The sequence below is a fragment of the Desarmillaria tabescens genome, assembly GCF_030435595.1.
Source record: "Desarmillaria tabescens strain CCBAS 213 chromosome Unknown EV420scaffold_99, whole genome shotgun sequence".
Lineage (NCBI taxonomy): Eukaryota > Fungi > Basidiomycota > Agaricomycetes > Agaricales > Physalacriaceae > Desarmillaria > Desarmillaria tabescens.
In genome coordinates, this window is record NW_026848398.1 from 56,781 (window position 1) to 79,776 (window position 22,996).

Here is a 22,996-nt window from a genome sequence, read left to right on the forward strand (position 1 = left end):
CATGAGCCTACCAGTGTGTAAACTACATATTCTACCGACTTGGATGAAAAGGCTGAGCATTCAAGTCTCCATTTCCCTTTCCCGTCTTGTAGCGTCACCTTGTCTGATCTCTGTCCTCAATTAGCCGGTATATAATTCACAAGAATACATTTGATTGCTCCAAGTAAGGCTTGCAGAGAACTCAGTCAGAGACAAACGGACTTTTACTATGAGCGGCAGGCTGGAACAAATGCTATGATATCAGTTACTGCTATTACTCGCCATAAACCAGTGAGCTGCTGTGTCAAACGCATGTGTATTCCGTATTCAAATATCTAGCACATGGAAATTTACAATTGATCATGGGCACATGGTGTAGATGGTTTATCACGCCCGCTTAGCATAGATATCTTCGAGTTGTATGCGGGAGGTGTTGGGTTCAAGTCCCAATGTGTCCATATAGGCGAGCGTTCGTTCTTTTGTACACGAAATTGGAAACCAGGGGGCTGTATCAAGTTGTATGTTACGGTCTTTACTAGGGTTGCGCACGAAACCTCCGGGGGGGTAAGTAACCGTTTGTTACCGACCCCACCCCAGGGGGTTGGTTTTGCTACGGTAAGTTACCGTTACTTACCCTATCACGTGCAGTATCACCTGACTGACGCGCTGCGATTGCCGAATTTTTTCAAAACCCTTGTCTTCGTGTTTTTGTATGTTTTCTTGATATAAAGAAGGGTAATTCAGTTGTAAAGACCACCCACATGTAGATATACAATCTATATTGAAATATGGATGTAATAGTACCGAATCACCCCACTCAACTACCTGTCACATGAGAGGTAAGTTACCTGGATGAAAACCCCTCCTGCGAGGGGGGGGGTAAGTTACCAGTAACTTACCGGTAACTTACCAGGAATAAACCCTGGTGTATCAAAACCTAGGGTTTCGTGCGCAACCCTAGTCTTTACTCACATGTCCCGAAGGAGGTCTTTGATATTTTACTGTTGAACTTAGGAACCCGAGAAACGGGTTACAGAGCCGCTCAGAGTCACTGTAATGCCCGGAGTCATCCCTTGGGCCCTTTCGTTCCACTTTAAATTCATGGTTAGAGCTCCTTGTCTTTTGCCATGATTTATATCGCAGCAGCCGTCATAAGTACATGTATGAGGGCGAAGATGGAAGGAAAAACGGAGGGCCGTAACGGTAACCACGGAGAACTGCGACGCATCCACGTGGTCCTATCGCGATCATCTGATAACGATCACTGTGGCTGTACTCCGCTTCCAAACAACTACCTTGCATGGCAGGTTCGACTTGTTTCAAGCTATAAATTCCCGTAGACTTAACAGTTAGTACGTGATGGCACCATTCGACGCGAAGAAATGTCTCGAATCATCAGTTGCCTGGGATATATGTCTCGAAGAAAGAGCACTTCTCATCTGGTAGCGCCGAGTCGGTCAATTCCGTTCAATGATCATTGATATCTGTGTCCTTCACGACTCTCGTCTGGATGATTAGTCCATCTCACATTGGAAGATCGAGTCCCTTGTGGAACCAGCATGTCAGCCCCCAAGGCCCGGGAATGTATCATGGAGTAAGATTCTTGCGGCGTAGTATCCTAGTCAGTGTGACGTCTATCTTTGGGCTTACACCCAGTCCTTTTAAATTTGGATTGATCCACAACTTCTAGATGATCAGCGTATTCACCCTCATCACGGTAGCATCTTTGTAAGATCTTCGGTCATTCAAGCTCACAAGTCCTATTTTAGGGTCGGACTTGTTCTTTTCTCATAGATCAATACATCTTATTCCACTACGCTCTTCAGTGACCCCCGTCCCTATTTCATTAGTGGACTCCCCTTCGCACTGTTTATTTCCCCGTGCGTCCAGGCAGTATACGACCATTTCGGTTTATTATCATTATATCGTGAGAATCACCCTGGATGTTTCGGTGATAATTCTCCAGTACTGACTGACGGACCCGAACTACCTCATAGATAACATACTATATTCGCGTTAGTCCCGGACACCTTAGGCTTGTTCTCCTCAGCCTCGATGACTAATGAGTTTTCATAGAATGTTTGCTCTAACAAGTAGCAGAGAGGTCGAGACTACGGTCACCTCTACTTCTGCTACAGAGTAAGCCTTATCAATACTTTTACTATACGATGTTAACGAAGCTTGGGTCTCAGAACCTCCACTTCCCAATCTGCAGTCTCTCCCCCCAGATGCAGCGCATATCTGACATGTTTATACTTTCCGATAGAAACTTGATCACTCCTCGGGGCCTTGATGGTCCTACTGTCTTTTCGCAACCCATTTTGTAAGTCAAACACTAGTCTGAGACAAACACAGCATACGAACTACGGTTTCCTCACAGAGGAGCATCAGCAAATACTGACTTACCACCTCTTGGAACTCCAGGGAGGGTGATTATTGGCATTATCGCTGGATTCTTGGTCTTTTTCACCCTCCTTCTGCTCTTGGTGTTCGGGCAGAGGAAGGTAAAACGCGACGGGGCTGGTGACAACGATGCTGGTGACATTGTTTCAACACCCGTTGCACCTGATCCAATCCCTACCCCCATCTTACCATCATCATCTTCCCCCTCTCGGAACGCATCTATCTTGACTATCGAATCTCTCGCATGCGACCTCCCAAGGAGACTATCACAATCTTCTCGAAACGCATATGAAGAAGAGATCGAATGGCTACGAGAAGAGGTCTTGTCTCAGAAAAATTATATCCGGTGCATGCATGAACAGATGGAGCTCATGAACACTGGCTCCCCACCGCTATCCTATCGCTCGGCGCGTAGGAGTGACATTTCTAATCCCTTTAGTCAACACTCTTCCTTGTCGTCGCTGCCACCACTACCGGGACCTTCGCGCCAGATTCGGTGATACAGTCGAGTCCTCTCCTCTGTTGGAAAGAATGCCATTGTTTGTGATCGGCTAGGATGTATGGTCTATGTTGGGTCTACGTGTTATTTATCCCATGGACTGTAGGTAGTACTAGGGATATGGACCATTGTGGTTCGATTAGTCTTTGGCGCCTGAAGTAGGGCTTAGAAACTTCTTTCTTCTTCTACAATCTTTCCAGATCTTACCATAAATTCCAGAATACCTGAGTGTTTTCGAGGCCTTGTGTAGTATTAATGGTTCCCAAGTATATAGGGCACGAATCATCTTTCTTACTTAACCAATTCCACCCCGGGAATCCCGAGTAACTTAGTTGTCGAGCTTTTTCAAGTCAAGAAGAACTCGAGGTACATTGTAAACACGTCCTCGAGACCAAATATAAGCGTATACAAGTTCCTTTCTGCGTCCTAAATTCTAGATACTGGTTGGCATTCCGCTGGAAGCCGGCGAGGAAGAATAGTGGGTCGTCCAAAATAATCGTAAAATGTTTGAACGTAGTGCTGTACCAATCCCTGTTCCCATTCCACCGACACTCTTGATTCCTTCTCCAGCACCTCTGGCCGAATCGTCATCACTTCGCGCCGGGGGGGATCCGCCCATCCTTCCATGAGCTTTCTCAAGTACTTCAGCCTTTTAAATCTTCGACTCCAATGCGTCGACGAAATCCCGTGGTCAGCCCGAGCGGATTGTGGCGAAGAGAAGGCATCGGGAAAACACCATCCGACTTTCGTCTGCCGCTCTATTCTGAACGTGCTTTCTGCTTGGAAGTATTCATCTCCAGTTGACTGTGATCTGGGCGACCTGGCGGCTGCCCTAACGTCAAGGAATAGAAGCTCGAAACGGAAATTCGGCTCGCATATCTCCCATACGAGCTCCAACGCCTCTTTCTTCTCAATCGGAAGGTTAAAGTCGGAGGCATTGAGATGATAACTCACTCCGTTGCTATCAGGGGACGGTCCCAAGAATATCTCGACTCGTTTCCGAATCTCAGACTCGGTCGATGCTTTCAAGGGAATACCGAGAAGATCGCACCACTCTTCAGAGGAAAGTGGACGAGCATCCGGTTTATTACAGCTCGCTCTGTACTTCCAAAAGGAACTGATTTGTTTCCACATATGAAGATATGCTGTACGCCCACAATTAGAAACATCAAGAAAAATATGCGGATCCGGGAAGAAATAATTCGCATCGGACGGAAGATGTTTGCACTGTTGGTATTTTGCTGAGAATCGGTTAACCTTGACTGCATTTGCATGAAACCACGAATTTATGGCAGGAGGAGCGTAGTCTCCGGTCAGCTCCGAGAATCTATCGAGGTGCTGGGACGAATCTGGGAACCAGTTAGTAAGCGTGTAGATAAGTTAGAGAATGGACTCGCCTTTTGACGAGCTAGAAGAAGAATTCTGCGTTACTGAACGTATGGATACAGACTTAGCTGGCGCAAGCAGTGGCCAGGGCCCAAAATATGTGCTAAAGGCATCTGCATAGACGAGATGATTATAGGCAAATAGCTTCCTATTATCGGATGCGGTACCAGTCGTGATGGTATGATACGGATCTCTGGCCGGCTCCGTTTCAATGGGAAGATAGGTGAGCCCAACCGTGTCAAGCACCTCTCTGTCTGGAAATGCACTCAGCGGTCGTATCAGGTATACAGGTATTCCAGCGCGAAAGAGGTCTTTTGCATATTCATCTGAATTCGTAAAACCACCCATCAAATGGTGTAACAACGGTCTAGACGACATATGGGCTCTATTGTGGGCTCTCGGGCCTGAGTTAATCGCGTCACGGAAAAACTGGATGTAATCCAGGGCTCCGCATAGTTCTATCCAGAAATTCTGGACCATGCCGACTGTGAGCAAAATCGTCTGAGGGTCAAGCTTTAACGTTTCCAAACGATTGATGCCCATGCGCATCAGCAAGGGGGCATCTTTGACAATGCGCTGTAGAAGGTCGGGGGGTATCATCAAGTGCTCTATCTTGTATAGACTCGGATGGGCGAAAATGATTGGCAATGACTCGGTCCGACGCTCTTGTACCTCCTCAGACCTTTCCACAACATATTTAACCGCAGCGCGGAGACGCTGAAAGAAGTGTTTCGACAAAGTTACTACCCCAGATAAGTTTTGATCTCCTTCTGCAAATACGATGTCCTTGTCGGCAGCGTTTGTCCACATGTACTTGTACTTTAGATATGGATGATCAACATCGTTGTCCATGGGACAACAAAGAATAGTGGCGTAGAATGCATTTTTGGGGTGAATCATCTGAGGCGCTTGTATGGGGTCAACTGCACCAAGTCGAAAGTCAGAGCGCAGCGTAAAGGTACATTGGCCTGGAGGAGCGGGTATATAGTGAGAGTTAGGCGAGGTAATGAAGCTATGGCAGTAGGGGTGAAGCACCGCATAACCTGTCTTTTCCCGTGGAAATCACTTCTGTAGAACATGGGTTCAATTATCACGAAGATTGGCCAAGGAAAGAGACATACGGTTGTCAGAGCGTGAGCTTGAATCTTCGCAGGTATCCGGAATTTGAATAGATGCCATAGAATCAAATTGAGTTTTGTGCAAGTTTGTGGTCCCGGCCAGAGAACTACGATGAAAACAGCGTTCGATAACTTGATTGAATATGTTCAGATAGTATTGATCAAGCTTGATGATTTCTTGCAAAAAAGAAATGGACCTGGCGTTGACTTAAATTAGTACCATTAAGCCACGGATGGAGGAATACCTACGAGCGTCATAAGCCACAGATTGTAATGCGACGTGAACCTCAAGCAGTCAAATTTTCCCAGAGCTTTGTAGGAGCCCAACGGTGAATGACAGTGTCCTATGAGGACGACAGAGGCCCAAAAATTAAGTCGAAGGAGGCCAAAGTTCCAAAATACTGTCGTGGCTGTAGCCTCCAAGAGTCGAATCCGACTTGACAACATAGATTCATGGAAAGTTCAGTAGTGACGGCGGCATCCCGGCCAGGGTGACACTCTCAAGAATCAACTGCGCCAAACAAATGCGTAAAATCTTTTCTCCTTTGACTCGCCCCCAGGTTCTCCAAACTTTGTCTGAATCCTAGGAAATTAGGCCTTCAATATGCAACATTTGCGTCGCAAATATGCTATCTCCGACAAAGTTCTCCTGCCCGAAACAGCCTGTTCCGCATCCAAAACTGTCAAGTTTCCCCGATTTTTGTTAACTTTGGTGCTTCACGAAAGGCTAGGCTGGGTGAGAATCGAGCAAATTTCTCATGATCTTTGTCTTGCTTGCATCGTCTCCACCGCTCTTTAGAGAACCTTCCCCGGCTCACCACCCGTCTCTACCGCCCAAAAAATGTCAACTCCGGACAAAGTTATGTTAGTTGGGGGTCTCCGGGGGGGTCTAAAATATGCTAACTCCAGACAAAAGCGTCGGGTTTTTCAGGGCTAAGATATGCTAAAGTCTGGACAAAGTTTCAAGGTGAGAGCTTCTAGGGGCCTCTCTCAGTGTTTACTGTTGCTCCTCCGTAACCAGGTTCGCTGGACCGTATGTAAAGTTTCATCGTGAGCACGTACTCTTCTCCTTTCGACGCCTCATCTGATACATACAGCAAATTCCAGACACGGATCTCCATTCCTGTTCTTACCGTTCGCATATCAAAGAGTAAGTCCTTCTACTTACCTTCTGCGAGTGCGGTACAAGTGTCAATGTCTTCTCCATAAAATCGCGCAACTGGTGTCTTATACTTGTTCACGCAAGTGCACAAGACCAAAATTCTACTGAAATCTTGAAACGGGGGTGTACAGCCTCAGCCGCTCTATATTTCATAACAATATACGGACGATTTGAATGACCTCGTCCTCAGGGAAAACTCAACCGGGTTGACTGTACATTTGAAATTATTTTCTGTTATCTTCTTGAAATGACACCACATTGCAACAAAAATTCGACTCCTGACATCGCGGAGAAGTACAGCATGATTATTGACAGTCCTTAACCAGGGTCCACCCGCTTAAATTCACGATCAAGTGACTGTCAAACGTGCTTCGGAGCAAAGGCTGATAGCCATCGCCTTCGAAGGTCCAGAGATCTTCGCGTCATAAGAACATCACGAGTACACGCATTTTCCTTTATCTCGTGATCAAGTATTTATTCTGGCGTTCCACAGAACATCCTTGAACCTTGACAGTGCCCAGAATACGACCTTGACGTTTCATAAAAAGCCTCTCTCTTACACGAATTTGTACCCCGCACAACAAACAAAGCCCCGGTATTTTCAAACCAATGGGTGCGGCTTTCAAATTCATGTGGCGTCGATGGCGCAAATCCACAAAATCTAGGTTGGCATGCACTGCCCTATGGATCTCAAAGTCCTGTATCGACCGCTGTCTTGCCGTTTCATACTCGCATGCTCGCGCAATAGAATGGCCTGAGCTCTCCGTCCATGACGGTGCCAAGACTTATAGCTTGACGGTATATAAACGACGTACATCCGTCGGTTCCATCAAGTTCGCTTTACTACATTATGAAGTTCACAACCCTCTTCCCACTTATCCCCGCTCTCGCTGGCACTTTGGTCGCTGCTGGGACGTTCAACTCTCCAACCTCGGGCCAGACAATCTCTGCGAACGAAGTGAACCTTCGATTTTTCCTTCCCCTCGCAGCCTACTCACAGTTGTGGACCTATATAGCCATTCAACTTGACCTGATCATCCGGTCGTTACTTCAAAGAGAATTCGCTTTCCATCACCGTCCTCCTGACCGAAGGAGAATACAGCTCCAAGCTCTACGGGACAACGCTCGTAAAGGACCTTCAGCCCACGACTTCAGGCCTTTACAAGTACTACTCCGAACTCACGCCGTCCTTCTTCTACGGGTCACAGAGGTCTGGCAATTTCCAAATAGTGGTTCTCGAAACATATACTGCCTACTCCGTAAGTCCTTAATTATCGGTTTGTATCATGCTGATCTCTCTGCGTCCAGGGTATTCCTGCAACAAACGCAGAGACGCTGGATGTTGTCATTGCCTAGTGTCCTTATTTATTTTTCGTTCGGACAATACACTTTCTTCGTTTACGTGTACAGATTATGGCGACGGCGTCTATCGTCGCTTGAATTTATATCAATGCCGCGTCTTTCGCGCATCGTCGGATATAGACAATCTATGGGATAGAGAAGGTCAAAACATCGCCATCCTTGAGCGTACCATCAGCTTCAAATCAGTGCCAACGGGCATAGCATACGTATAGCGATAACATTTCCTGTTCACATAAGGACTTCTGGTTCCGAAGGGGAAAGATAAAGAGCCGACGACTCGAATTCATTCCCTAGGTGGGACATATTTCCTTTACGGAGCTAGCTTCCAGATAACTTAAAGGCAAAGAGCTGCGAATGCGTTAAGTGCAAAATGGATACTATGTAATCGTATGCCGTACCTTTTCTGCGACTAGCTTGTCTAGGTTTGAGACGAGAGCACTATTCAGCAAGCCGTTACATTGGCATCTATACAAGCTGGTATGGCTTGAGCGATTTGGTCCAAAAACCAGGACAGTGTGGTCGCCGAGATTCAAGGTGGGCTCACACCGCACCAGAGTCAGTGACATAATACACCTCCGGTGCGCGGCCTGTGGCATAACAAGCAGGACCACGGAAAGAAGCTGATGTTGAACGCTAGACATCTTCTTGAGGGAGCAAGAATGCGCGTCATAACCCGAATGCCATTGGTATGCATCAGACCGCCAGCGACCCTCAAGCAGTGCGAGTTGCAGGAACGGGGTGAAACCTACGCCTGCATTGTGGTGAACCGTCCCGAGATGTCAACAAGATTCCGACGACCAGTGAATCGTTGACCGAAGGGGAAACACGAGTTGAAACATCGGTTTATGATCTAACACCTGAATGTTTCGACGAGAAGGACTAGAGAGTTCGTGTCGATTCCGACGGCTGGTGAATCGTTGACTGACGAATAAGAGCTAGTCCGACCATTGGTTCGTATACATGAATGTTTGAAGAGGAAGACTTGAGAGGTTGTGTATTGAAGGGGATACTGATGATTCGATATATCAACGATAATGCGGCAAGAAATCACTGATATCACTGACCTTCATGGCGCTGTCCTATCAATGCCTTAGCTGACGTAACCCCCATGTTGGTGAGACTAGCGTTGGTGTTACAAGGCCCCACCGCCTGTGATTGAAGACGCCGCGAGGTCGAGACATGGGGGTATCTATCCCCATTGCGTCTTTCCTTGTTTTCAGGAGGTATGGCATGACGGCCTTGCAACACAAGGAGTGTCGTTACATGAGCGAAAGGATATGTCGACGGCATGGCTGGATTAGGGCCATTTGCATTTGTCTTTGTACCAGTCGTAGAAGTCCGATATTACCTGCGGCGGGCAAAGTATCCGCATGGCCAACTGACCAGGGGAGAAATACGATCAGGCACTGTCCTCCTGCGGCTACATCTGCGAAGAACGGACCAGAATGTCTGCCCTTCCGCCCAAAGATTGTCGCGGCGTCGTATGCTGCAGGGCCCTCCACTCCTGAGGCGCGATTTGTTGCCTGATACGGCCGCAGGCTCCGTTGATAGATCCAAAGGAAAGATACTATCTTTACGGGGACGCGACAACTCCGTCACTAGCCGATCGGTACATATGTTCAGGTAGGGGGAGGTTCCACTGAGGATCGAATCGACTGCAAACATAATGCAGAGCGTAGGCTAGGATGCATTCCCTCTGTCATTTGGTAACGTCGTGCAAGTATTCCCATGGTATAGTGTCCCTTTTTGTACGGGATCAGTAGGGACGTGTTGACAACGATAAGGGGAAGAGCCCGCTAATGACGGAGTGCACAGTCCCTAGCGAAGACAAGTGACCTCTCAATATGCCAGCCTCCGAAAACAGAGCTCCTCAGTGCCGGTCTCCAACGTTGCGCCTAATCTCAGTCGCAACTCTGACTTCGCAAGTGTCTGACGAATAAGTGGCACTGGGCTACGAAGGTATTGTAAAGCGCATCGTGTACGAGCTCTGCAATGCAGACGTCAGCCCAGGATTAGGGAAGTGATAGTAAACACACACAAGTGCTGGTATCGCGGTGCAGAACCTTCGGACACGACTAGTCTTGAGCAGTGGACTGGGGTGTACGCGAAGGGAAGGCACGGTTGCGAGAGGGAAAAAGATTCTATAAGATATGTATGAGTATCAAGTATATCTATAGGTACGATTAGCAATAGTATAATAGAAATATAATGAGTATACACGTACATCTCAGCGTGAAGACGTTGGTTGAACGCTGAGATGCCGCGATGAAAAAAAATAGACTAATCAGGTATGTACCGGTAATCTAAATATAGTCCGTGGCTTGCGGTTAACGCTCGCCATGCTCAACACTCCCCCTCGAGCCTAATCGCTAGCCATCCGAAGGGGCAAGACCCATCAGCGCACGAAATCGGGCAAGTTTGACACGTTTCAAGGACTTGGTGAACGCATCCGCAATCATGTCGTCCGTTGGGCAGTACTTGATGGAACTCTGTGACCTGGAGACTGTTTGCCTAATGAAATGGAACTGCACATCGATGTGCTTCGTTCGTGCATGGTACGTGGAGTCTTTTGAGAGTGTGATTGCCCCTTGATTGTCGCAGAATAACGTCGTTGGGGTGGCGATTGGGTGGATGAGTTCCTTGAAGAGTTTGCGGAGCCATATCAGCTCCTTCGATGCATGCGTCAGGGCAACGTATTCAGCCTCGGTGCTGGAGAGGGTGATGATAGGCTGTTTCTTGGAGCTCCAGGATACGATTCCGTTCCCTACGAAGAAGGCATACCCTGAAATCGAGTGCCTGTGCATCTGCTGAGCCCAGTCTGCGTCGGAATAGCCTGTAACGTGCGTGCTCTTTCCTCCTAGGGTGAGGCTATAGTCTCGAGTTCCCTTTAGGTATTTGAAGACTTGTAAAACTGCGTGCCAGTGAGAGGTTCTTGGCTCCTGCATGTAACGGGATAGCGTTGACACCGTGTAGGAGATATCGGGTCGAGTTGCAAGAGATGCGTACATGAGACGTCCGATGGCCTCACGGTATTGGGAATGCTGGGCCTTGGGGAGCACAGTGGTGGATACGGAGGGTGAGTCGTAACTCAAATCGATTCCTGGTTCCATTGGCGTGACGACTGCTCTAGCTTCGCTTTGGCCAGCCCATTCGACAATGCTGTCGACGTATGCCTGTTGGCCTAGGGTGATGGTCCTGGCCTCGCGGTTGCGGTGTACGCTAATACCGAGCAGCCATTTAATCTCGCCAAGGTCAGTCATCTCAAAGTGCTCTCTGAGCTGCTTCTTGATGAGGTTCATTGCGTCGTTGGAGTCGGCAATGATGGTGAAGTCGTCTGTAGCGGCGGCGACGATGGTGTACTTGTCTTTGCTGAATTTGTAGAACACTGCTTCATCGGCCTGGCATATGGAGTATCCGAGAGCAAGGAATACTCGTCTCAGCTTCTGGTACCACTCGTGTGCACCCTGCTTGCTTCCATACAATGGCTTACGCAGTTTACAGCATAGCTTCTTCCCTTCGAGTCTGTTGGGGATTTCCCTAAAGTCCTCGTACATTGGCAGTAGCTCCATATACAAGGTTTCGTGGAGGTCAGCTTGGAGGTAGGCATTTTTGATGTCTGCTTGGTGTATTTCGGCATCCTTCTGAGCAGCTACGGATAGTAATGCACGTAGGGTAGTTAGGCGGACTGTCGGAGCGAATGTTTCGTGAAAATCAACACCGTAAATTTGGGAGAACCCCTTTAGGACCAGCCGGGCCTTGTATCGTACGATATGGCCTTGATCATCCATCTTGATATGAAACGTATATCTGTTTTTAGCGACGTTGGCCCCGGGTGGAGTGGGGATTATGTCGTACGTACGTAAGCCTTCAACTTGGCTTAGCTCCCTCTCGACGGCGTCCTTCCATTCCCGTTTTTGCGGTCCCTTCAATGCCTCCTGTATGGAATCCGGCTCTCCGTTAGTTGTGGCTAGTGCTGACTCAACTAGGTTAGCAAACCACTCTTCCTCGCTCGTATCATAGTCCATTCCACCTGGTTCAAGGCTCCCGTCGTCTTCAAGGACACATGCAGTGACACCAGCAGCCTTCGACATTCGGTTGATGTTGTAGAAACCCTCTGGCTTGCGTGAGCCTCGTTGGGGTCGGGCTGGGGGGTCATTTTCATCAGGAACGTCCTCAATTTGGACCCTTCGTTGGTGTGGTGCGAGATTTGGGCTTGATGGCGGGGTTGATAGAGGTGTTAGTGGTGACGGCGGGTTTTCTGGAGTGTCTTGAGTGTCTGTAGGGGGTGTGGCAGGTTCGTCTCCCTTGTTTTTGGTCTCTTTTGGGCTGTCACGAGTGTCGTTTGTAGCATGGAATCCGTCGGGATTGACAATTGTTTTGTACTCCCCCTCAATTTTGACGGTTTCTTTGCTCAGGTCTTCATCTTTATTGAAGTAGATGTTTCTCTCAACACTGACACGACGTTTTCCAGGCCAATAGACCCGGATACCCTTTGACTCTTCGTCAACGCCTACAAATCGGCCAGGATCAGCGCGAGGCTGTAGTTTCCCCCATCCGAGTTGCTTCACCCACACGGTGCACCCGAATTCGTGCAGATTGGACATGTCGGGCTTCTTTTGTGTAGCCTTTTCATGTGGGGTTGTCTTTTCATCAGCGAGAGCACTGTGGTGGAGCCGGTTTCTCAGCCAGCAGTGGTAGGCTACGGCTTCGGCCCACAGATAGTTGGGCAGCCCGGCTGCAATTATCATGGCTCGGGCACCTTCAAGCATGGTGCGCATTTCTCGTTCCGTCATTCCATTTGAGGATGGCGAGTCATGGACGTTGAGGTGACGTATTGTCCCTGCAGATTTAAGGTGTCGTTTGAACTCCTCGCTCGTAAACTCTCCTCCACGGTCACACCCGAATATCTTCACGATGTCTACTCCACGTTGGGCTTTCATCCAAGCCTCATGCTCCTTGTAGCGGCGCAATGTCTCCGATTTCTTCTTCATGAAGTATGGTAAGCACTCCCTCGTTGCGACGTCTTTGAATAGTGCGAAATACTTTGAACCGCCAAGAGACTTGACTTCGGCTGGTCCCCATACATCTCCTGTGACCTTGTCGCCATATTTCTTGGCTGACTCGTTGTCGCTATGCTTCGGGAAAGGTTTCGTCGCAGCTTTAGCTTGCACGCATGCTGAGCAGAACTCCGGTTTGGAGTTTAGGTCAACGTTGGGGGCGATAATCTCCCCGTTACGTATGCTCTGCTTCAGGGCTTCATGGCTTGCGTGTCCTGTCATGCGGTGGAACTGTGAGATACTGATTTGAGGGGTAGCGGCAGCTGCTGTGGGGGATTTGCTATGGTGATGGTTGGTGGAGCCTTGTACGCGGTAGAGTCCATTGATTTTGGGCACGATCCCGATGACGTGTCTGTCAGGTTTCGGGGTTTTGATATAACAGTTTCCGTCTTCAACTGTAAGTGAATAGCCTGCTGTATCAAGACAGCTGACTGATATTAACGTAAACGCTAGGTGCGGGGAGTAGTACGTGTTGTAGAGGGTGACCTTGGTCGCTGGTTTGCCATGGCCCATTGGCAGGTATGTGATGTAGTCTCCTCTGCCGATAGCATTGAATGAATGTCCATCAGCGGTGCGGATGGGTGTTGGCTTGATATCCACGAAGTTGATCATTTTACTTCGGGCAGGTGAGAAGTGGCGGCTAGCTCCCATGTCAACGAGTTCACCATCGTAGCATATGCCTGAGGCGGCTAATGCTTCAGCCTGGACTTGACAGTCAGACGTGGCGCTAAGCTCCACGTTCTCATCATCAATTATTGTAGCGAAGCCATAGCTTTTTGTTGGAGTTTCAAGTGTCGTGCATCACAGCGCAGTTGACGTCGGGATCATCGGCTGTCAGGGTTAGTCAGGCAAGAACTAGTTTATTACATCCTGTTGCTTCTATTAGTGTACACGGCGAGTAGATAAATAGGTAGTCGAACAAAGACAACCCTCGCCTGTTTGCGAGGGTTCCCTGCTATATCCGGGTGAGCGGCTGGAGAATTACCGCTTATCTCAACACTTTTGACTTCAGAGCTTGAGGACTGGCCTGCAACATTGGCCGAGTCGCCGTCTTTCTTCTTCTTCAAGTCCCAAGGTGCTTGGCCCTCTTTGCCTCCTCCCTCACGGAAGCAGTCATCGAAGACGTGGTTGTCCATGCCACAGTTCGTGCAGTGCTTCTTTTTCTTCTCTCTTGATTCCTTTCCCTTCTTCTTTCCCTTTCCCTTGTCCTTTGCAGCCCTAGCGCTTGCTGCGAGAGCGGAGTTCTGTACTCCTTCGTTGATATTCTTTTCAACCTTCATCTCGTCGGCGGCTTCCAAGACTTCTTGGATGAGCACGGCACTTGTTATGGGTTTGCTTGTTAGCTTAGCTGCTACGCTGAGTGTTTTCAGGACTGGGCGGTAACTGGGGGGAAGAGATTGTCGAATGTATGTGCAGAATGACTGATCGGTGATGACAGTGCCTATGCCGGCGAGTTCCTCACCCATGCATTGCATGTTTGAGAGGTGTGCGCGAATGTCACCATCCTCTGGGCATCGTGTGTTTTGCAACTGTGAGAGGAGATCTTGCTGTACGAGGTCCCCTTTTGTCTCAAAGATGGCTACGAGTGCAGCCCATACATGTGCTGCGCTTGGTTGGTTCTTTATTTGCATGAACGTAGAGTTTGAGACTGTCTCGTAAAAGATCTCTCGCATCGAGGCCTCCTTCTGGTCATACTCGTCCTGGAGCTTTAGGTGTTTTTCGAGCTCGTCGTCGGACAGTGGTGCAAGTTCTCCCGGCTTGTAATAGTCCCCATTCCTTTCAGTGAGTTCAGCTGGCTTCTTTGCGGTTCCAGTGAGGTGACGTTTTAGTCCCTTTGAGGTTGCCGCGTTGGGTATTCGCTCTTTGTAGAGGATCCAATTGCTCCCGTCATCTTTGAGCTGGGGCAGGTTGAGAAGCTTCACTGTGGAGGTGGTATTCATATCGCCGGGGCCCATAACCTCTTGAGCAGTGGACCGGGGTGTACGCGAAGGGAAGGCACGGTTGCGAGAGGGAAAAAGATTCTATAAGATATGTATGAGTATCAAGTATATATCTCAGCGTGAAGACGTTGGTTGAACGCTGTACTGTACCTATAAGATATGTATGAGTATCAAGTATATCTATAGGTACGATTAGCAATAGTATAATAGAAATATAATGAGTATACACGTACATCTCAGCGTGAAGACGTTGGTTGAACGCTGAGATGCCGCGATGAAAAAAAATAGACTAATCAGGTATGTACCGGTAATCTAAATATAGTCCGTGGCTTGCGGTTAACGCTCGCCATGCTCAACAACTAGGACAACGACGTCTTGGCAAGTCTTTGAGAAGCATGGATCTTGGTGACTTCGTGAAGAAAGACCAGGCTCCCCACCGGAACGCTAAACTACACACATGTTAGTATAAGGCTGCGAGATACGACCATGACACACACCTTTCTCTCCGAAGCAAAATTCTGCTGGATATCAATAGATACCCTGCTTTTTTACTCGGCCTCGCTCGCACGCATATACCGCTGTTACTGAATATGGCCGCAAAGCATCGTTCTTGCCCTTACATCCGCCGACATTGACGATAGATAAGAGCGACGCTCCCCGATGATACTAATCGGCGCTGCGTATACATGGACTTTCATCAGCCAAGGGACGGGGGAGGACGAGTAAGTATATGCACCTTTTCCTTCCGCATATACTCACACCCCACACCGAGTGTCCTCCCAGTTCTAGATCTTTAAGACCCTCTAGTAGTATCCTGGAACATCGCTGTCCGGTTCTCAAGAGTGCCGTGACCCAGTGTAGAGCTAATAAGGACAGTTGGTCGGGCCGTGGGGCATGAATCTATCACACATGAGACTCGAGAGGTAACATGAAGGAATAAGAATGTGCTTACCATGTATTCCCTGTAGCGTAGCAGCCATAATTTCGATGTACTGCCGTTTTGCAGAAATTGGGCTACCGTTGCAAGTCTCTTGCTTTCTTCATGCCCTAGTCTCGTCCGAAGCGAATATCAGGGTGAGAAAGAACCAAAAGCACCACTTGTATCTATTTCAGATGGGCTGCCAGCTCGTCGGTCGATGTTATGTAGCTGCCAGAGAAAATGAACGACGAACGACATGGGGGAGAAAGAGAGAAGATAACCTTAACCCTACACGTTCGACGCGGAAACCCTAATCTTATGACAGGTATAACATTGGTTCGGCACTTTGGCAGGGACCTAGGGCGGTCCGCCATCTCATCCTCTTCGTGTTTGCATCACGATCATGCGTCGTGTAAGCTCTGGATGCAGACATCCTTTCCCAGTAGCTAACGTTCCTCCAACAAGAAATCAACACAAAGTAGAAGATTTCAAGGACACCTACGTTGTATCTTCGCCGAAGTATTTCCTTGTTGCTATTTTCAATGAAGTAAACTGACATCATCTTGGATACAGTACTTGCCGTTCGTAGCATTTCTCTCGGAGATCATGACCACTTGTAACAAAGGTTTAGGCTACGATACCTGAACTGATGCGAGGGGAGGCGCACTAAATGCGTGTTTCTCAAAAGCCGGAGGGCCTGCACCAGTCATATCTCATAAACTGAAGTTCAGAAGTGCGAAGAGTCTAGGCATCAAACAAGCATATGTCCATAACATCGACATAGGCTATCGGTGGACCTAGGCCACTTAACGTCTTCTCTACGAGTTCTAGTCAGTCTTCGTCTGGTCCCACCCAAGTACTGGATTGCTACAGGAAGGCAGGTTGTTGTTATTATTTCTCTTCTCCTAGTTCTTAGGGACAGTAGCCAACTATGGGCTACTACCTCTGGTGATTTTTTGGTAGCCGGGCAGCTGGTGGATAATAAAGCCGTATGTTAGCGAGGCCCGCAGATCTTGAGTCCAGACCGTACGATGAACTGGTGATTCATCGCATATTCGGGATGGTATTCTATCATTCCACAGTCCTTGGCTCAAATCTGAATTACCCCACAGCGATCCAGAGACTCATTTTACCGCGATGGTTACGATTGTGCCGCATATTCGGACTTTTGACAGTGCCTAGAGAGTATTGTGAGGAAGAGCTAGAACCCTTGTTAGCGTCGGGTTCACTGCGGAACAACTGCCAGGATGATGAGCTCATGCCCGCCAATCATGCCTGTACGTCGCTCCATTTCATATCAAATCCGCCGCCCACATCGGCTGATACCTCTCAGGCGCCAATGCTATATTAAAGCGCAGCCCTCGTTAATGGGCGGCCTCAGAGGGAAACCTAAATTGTTCCCGCACTGAATATAACAGTGCCTTGCTGTGCTCACTGCTCCCAGACCACCCGGGACTGACGATGATCACCGCCGTCGAACTAAGTATTTCCTAAAATCCATCGCCGGGCGAAATTTTCATGTCCGAGAGATGACCTGATTTTTACTTTGCCTAGCGCGTTTTATCCGATCTGGGTCAGGAGTCGCGTACTAGAACTCAGCGATGGACTGAGCGAAATGGTCTACTCGCCTTCGTCATCACATAGCGCCCGCACAAATTCACTTTCTCATTGTGTTTTGCGGGTCGAATGTCATTGAAACGGTCTGGGTATCACTTCATTTAATTTTTTTCCCTTCTCCTAGTGGCATAATCATACCTGACAATAACAAGTCCAGCTGTGCTCTACATGAAACATTGGGGAAGACGTGCAAATCAACACGAGCCGGCAGGTTGGAAGGAGGCGGTCGGATAAATGGTCAGCGTGATATTCTCGGCGGCGTAAATACGTCGGTCTCTCCTTCGACTATTGTCCTAATCCTCAAGACAGGCCCACAAGACTAGTATACGTGAAGATAAAACCATGCCCCTTGCTCGGGATGCGATCTCCTCAATGGTGAGACCTTTATTCCTTTTCGCTGCGTATACCACCCCTCTGACGCCATTTGTCCCGGCCAGGAAATCCGCTTATTACAGTTCCACTTACCGGGGAGATTCGAAACATCTTCTCCAATCAACCGTCCTCATCTTCCCTCCCGAAATACAGAAAGGAAAGACCACAGCAACCGGAAACATTTGCGGGATGGCAAAACAAGTTACAGTCGCTCAGTACGTATCAAACCTCAGTCTGAAGAAAGTCAGGTACGTGATCCTAACAGCAAAGTCCTGTGCGCTGATGCATCCGGTTTCAACACTCCGCAGACCCAGAATCCCTTCCGACACACGCAGCCTATCACGACCCGTAGCCCGGAGATTCTTGGACACTCTCGAGGGGTGATACGTAGCCGGGATGAGAACCGCGCGGGCGTCGGCTCGAGGTCAGATCAGCGGCGAGGATCAGTTCATCGCAAGTTCCTGGTAATGATTCAATGGCATCATAAATCTATTGCCCAAGCGGTGCCTTATCGCATACTGATGGCCATAATTAATCTATCATGTTCTTGGTCAACGAACATTGTTGATTCCATGACGCTACTACCGGCAGCAGTACCAGCTCGTTTGCCTGTGTACATTGCTTCCATTGCTGCACAGCCCCTGCCTGCGCGCCGCTGTCGGCCCAAGCTCGCTATTCGCGACAGGATGCTTGACTCGAGTTTCAATCAGGATTCAGGCAACTGGACAGCCATAGTACCCACTCGAGCTCGCAAGTCTCACGATTCTTTGTAGTTGCCGGCTCATCTGAATTGAACGAAGTGATGGGCGAGGGAAGCCTGAAGAAGCACATCACAGAACCATGATCCCATTTCTGAGGCGCCGGGGCGACATAAACATGATTGACATACGGTATGTAGAAGTGCACCGAAGCATTTCATGGTGCAAGAAGTCCATCAAAAATACAACGAGTAACAAAGACAGTATGCTTGTAAGTAGTGAACACGAAGGGTGTATATAACTAATATTAATTGTAGTAACGAAGGAGTAATAATAATAGTAGTAACTTTATGTTACTATTGGCTATGCAAATGCGTAGAGTACGGGATAAGGTGCTAAGTATGGTGATGGTGTACTCGTAATGTGAGTGGGGGCGATAATATACAATGCAATGCAACAAACGGTGGAGCCCGCGAGGAACGAAGAACGAAGAACAAAAACGGTAGGAGCAATTGTCCGAGTATTAGACATCGGCGTGATCCTGTCATGCAAAGGGAAAATACGAAAGCGTCGGAACTAACCGTGTCGTGAAATGAGCTCCGCAGCTCGTATTGACCGAGGAGTTATGTTACACTTGAAGGGTGCGGGGTGGCTGCCTCGTGCGTGAGACCGTGGTGTCATCGCGGGATGGAGAAACCGACATACCTGACACTCCCGTGGGTGGGATCGAACACAGGCTCGTCACCTTTTACTTTTGATATATCAAAGGAAACGAGCGCCATGGAGCATACAATGTACATTGTCGCTTGAGCCAAGAGACGTCCTGAAAGAAGATTAGATCTCGGAACGGAAGTTTGCGGTGTGTCAGCTTGCCTGGACATATCCTAGAACAAACAGTCGTAAATGCATGGAACATTGTCGAGATGATAAATATAAACATACCGTCTGCCAAATCCAAAGCTTACTTCGCGAGGATCTTGTTCAGGATTGGGACCGAGGAAACGGTCAGGGTTGAATGTCATTGGGTCTTTGTACACTTCGGGATCATGCGTCATGGCCCTATTCGCGAGATATGTTGAATGGAATGAACAAATATTGGACAGTGTGGCACCTACCATATGTTGGCGAAAACGACCGATCCTTTCGGAATGAAATGCCCTTCAAAGACATCATCTTCGAGAGTACCGTGAGGGATGCCTGTCGGGAATGAGTAATCTAAAGATACCAAGCCAACGGGTGCACATACCGATGGGAGCGACAGGATGGAATCGGACAAGCTCCTTGCACAAAGCGTTGATATACGGCAGGTCTTCTTGGTCATCGAACGTGGGAAGTCTGTCTCCTCCAAGTATAGAATCCAGCTCAGCCTGAGCCTTTTTCTGAACATCGGGATACAACATCATCAGAACGAAAAACGTGTCGAGAGCGGCAACAGTCTGAAAAAAATTCATGAATAACCGAGGAACGTACTGATTCGATTGGAAAACTTACAGTGTCAGCGCCGGCTAAAATTCGTGGCGTACGTTAGTTTCCAATTAGAGTAGCCTCGAGGTGCAAACGAACCTGCATATATCGCGCCTGCAGCCCATTTCAGGTCATGCTCTTGTACACCTTCGGTTTCTTGCAGAAGCAGATTTGACACAAAACACTCTGGGGCTTCTCCTGTAGCCTAGAACATTGTCAGTCAATACACTCTGCATGCGCATCACCAGGTACGCACAATTTGCCTCTTGACCATGTCGTAAGGCACATTTATCATGTTACGCAAATCCTGGGCCCATTGCTTGGCTTTGACTTGGAATCCGGCGCCAGGTATCCACTCCGGAAGATGACGCACTAGAAGCTCGAGTTAAAAATGGAATATCGCGGCTAGATCAAGCCACTTACGCATCGGGATGATATCGACCAAAAATTGTCCTGGAGTAGAGGCAACCGACAACTCTTCCATAGCACGGTTCACGAGCGCCACCATTTCATCGTCCTCCTTTTTCACTTCGTAACCATAGGTGATGCGAAGGACCAATGCTGCGACATCCCTAGAAACGGATCAATATTTTTTTTCACTTACGGCAGACAATGCATGACTTACTGAGAAATATGCGAATGAAGTTTTTCTGGAGAGTCGAGCAGCCGCTTCATGAGGGTGAGCGCTTCTTGCTCCTCCATAGGATAAAATGTCCGTATCGTCGACTTGCTTCCGAGAACAGAGTGAAGGAGTTTGCGATGAGCACGGAAGGTTTCGCCGTATGAAGCCAGGCCGATTATGTCGTTCCAACCCATGAGCTCACCGGCCATCACTAAATTTGGACGCTCGGAGTATATGACACTGCGTTTGTCAAGGAGGGCATAGGCGGAGCGATAAGAGTTTAGGACGATGAAAGATTGACCAAATATTGACAGGGAGCAGACATCACCTGTCGTGACGCGTCAAAATCCAGTTACACGCGGAGAAAAAAAAGTGACTGCCTACCCCATATTTCAGCCCAACGGGCAAAAGTCAGCCATGGGCGGTCGGTGGGCATGTCAAAGATGTTGCCAATGAGAGGGTAGCCACGAGGACCAGGGGGTAGAGGTGCATGTCGTTTGGAAACTAGGCGTTGAAGAAAATAGATGCTCGCAAGGAAAAGGACATAGTCCAAGAAAAGGAAAGAAGCCATAGCGGCGGAAGAAAGCGAAAAGGAAGGGCGGGAGAAAAAAGAGAATATCGAGGTTTATATCAATGCCTCGTTATATATGGGACGGCAAATAATCGTCTTTTGTGCTTCCTCGGAAAGACAATTCAGGGACGACCAAATCTGTATCTTGACAATAAGATTCGAAATTAGTGTGAGGAAGCAATTGGTAATGGGCGATCCATCGCTTTGTATCCGTCCCTGAAGTCGGAGGGCAGCCCTCCCGCGTCACAGAAATAGTTTGTACACATGCACAGGCACCTTCGAGTCTCATGGAGACTTTTGCACAGCAGCGGGCGGCTTGAACGGACGTAGGATACTGATGCTTGATATCAATGTTGAGCTCAGTCGGGAACATTGGTTTGGATGGGAACAATAAGGCTGAGACCCCCCGGCAGGCCATGCAGCTGCGGCATGTGAACCTAGAAGACGGTATGTTTAGTATCACTGATTTCTATCATACAGTTTTGAACTTACAGGGTACTTGTGGCTACAATTCACTCGGACGGTGACAGTGGATACGTTCTTGGGAGATGGAGAAGTGTGATGGAAAAGGCAATGCCTGATCTGGCGCCGCCGACCGTCGGATCACAGTGGCGGCGTCACCAAAACCACAAGGTCATCGCCACCCACTTGCCGTCGAACTTTCAAGCGGTCGAGATAAACGTGGGGAAATACAGTTGTTCGTTCCAGACGTGCTTGATTTCCTGGAGAATTTCTCAGATCATTGCACTGTCGCTGACTATCCGAGTAACGAAGGCTAGCCCGGACACCTTGGCAATCAGCCGGGATCTGGATGCGTATCAGGAAGCAAGCTTCAGCATCTGATTCAACAAACAATGCCATAGGCCAGAGGTAAGTTATGGGAAACACGTACGCGAGATTACAACATTGTCGCGTTGACATCATCAGGGAAAACCTGAGGATAACAAATACCGATCGGCGAACTCGAAAATCCACAATTTTTTTCGAGAACTTCTGTGGCGTTAGGCAGCTCGCGTAGTCTTCGCGGCCCTTTTGTAGAATAGTTCTACATGTTTTCTGTGGCTGCAGGCCTAGAAAAATACGCTGCTGTCGTTTGCCTTCGCTTTTACAGATGCCGGTGGATATGTCAAATCAGCGCTGACCAAGAAGGGATATTTGGGGACGGTGTGAATGCGGGATTTGGGCTTCTGCACATAGTACATGACTATTCCAAGCATGACGACGAAACGAATGGGTCTACCTTTAACAAACATCTTACTTGAACTCGACAATTCAAAAGAATGCTATCTTCGTATTGATCTTCGTTGTCGCAACGAAGTCGCGCCGCTTAAACCGGGGGGATCCAGCTTCAATTGAATTTTGGGACGGCAGAATGATTTAGAACGCGACGAGCGCAATCAGCTTCCTCGGAATCCAAGGAATCAACACGAAATGTACCGTAAGTAAATCCTTTTGTCCTAGCGGCAATGCCCTCACATCTTGAACAGCAGCGCCGGGGTTTGACAGTGATGGAGGAAGAAGACAACTTATGTCACGTGGCATCCCGCCGGCTCCGAATCCTTTCTTCTCACTCCAATGCCAGCGAGGATGAGTCACCTGAATTCGCGGAATCTCCCTTGTCTGATCACCGGTCGCTACAATGTGATCTTTCTGCTTGACGACATTATTCCGAGCCAGAGTGCCAGATCCGTACAGACAAAGATCTCGAGATCCTGAAAAAATCCTTCGACAACAGTGCAGTCAAAGTCATCGAAGTGAGCGTAGGTAGGTAGGCTACCTTAAGTATGAAGCTGTGAAGCGAAAAGTACGACATTTTCGCCAAGCGTT

At 48.4% G+C, this 22,996-nt stretch overlaps 1 non-coding gene across 1 annotated transcript; it reads left to right on the top strand.

The window, feature by feature from the left end:
- Positions 1–343: 343 nt before the first annotated feature.
- EV420DRAFT_t285 lies at positions 344–437 on the top strand. The gene has a single exon. It is a non-coding gene; the product is annotated as a tRNA-Ala (tRNA).
- The last annotated feature ends 22,559 nt before the right edge of the window (positions 438–22,996 follow it).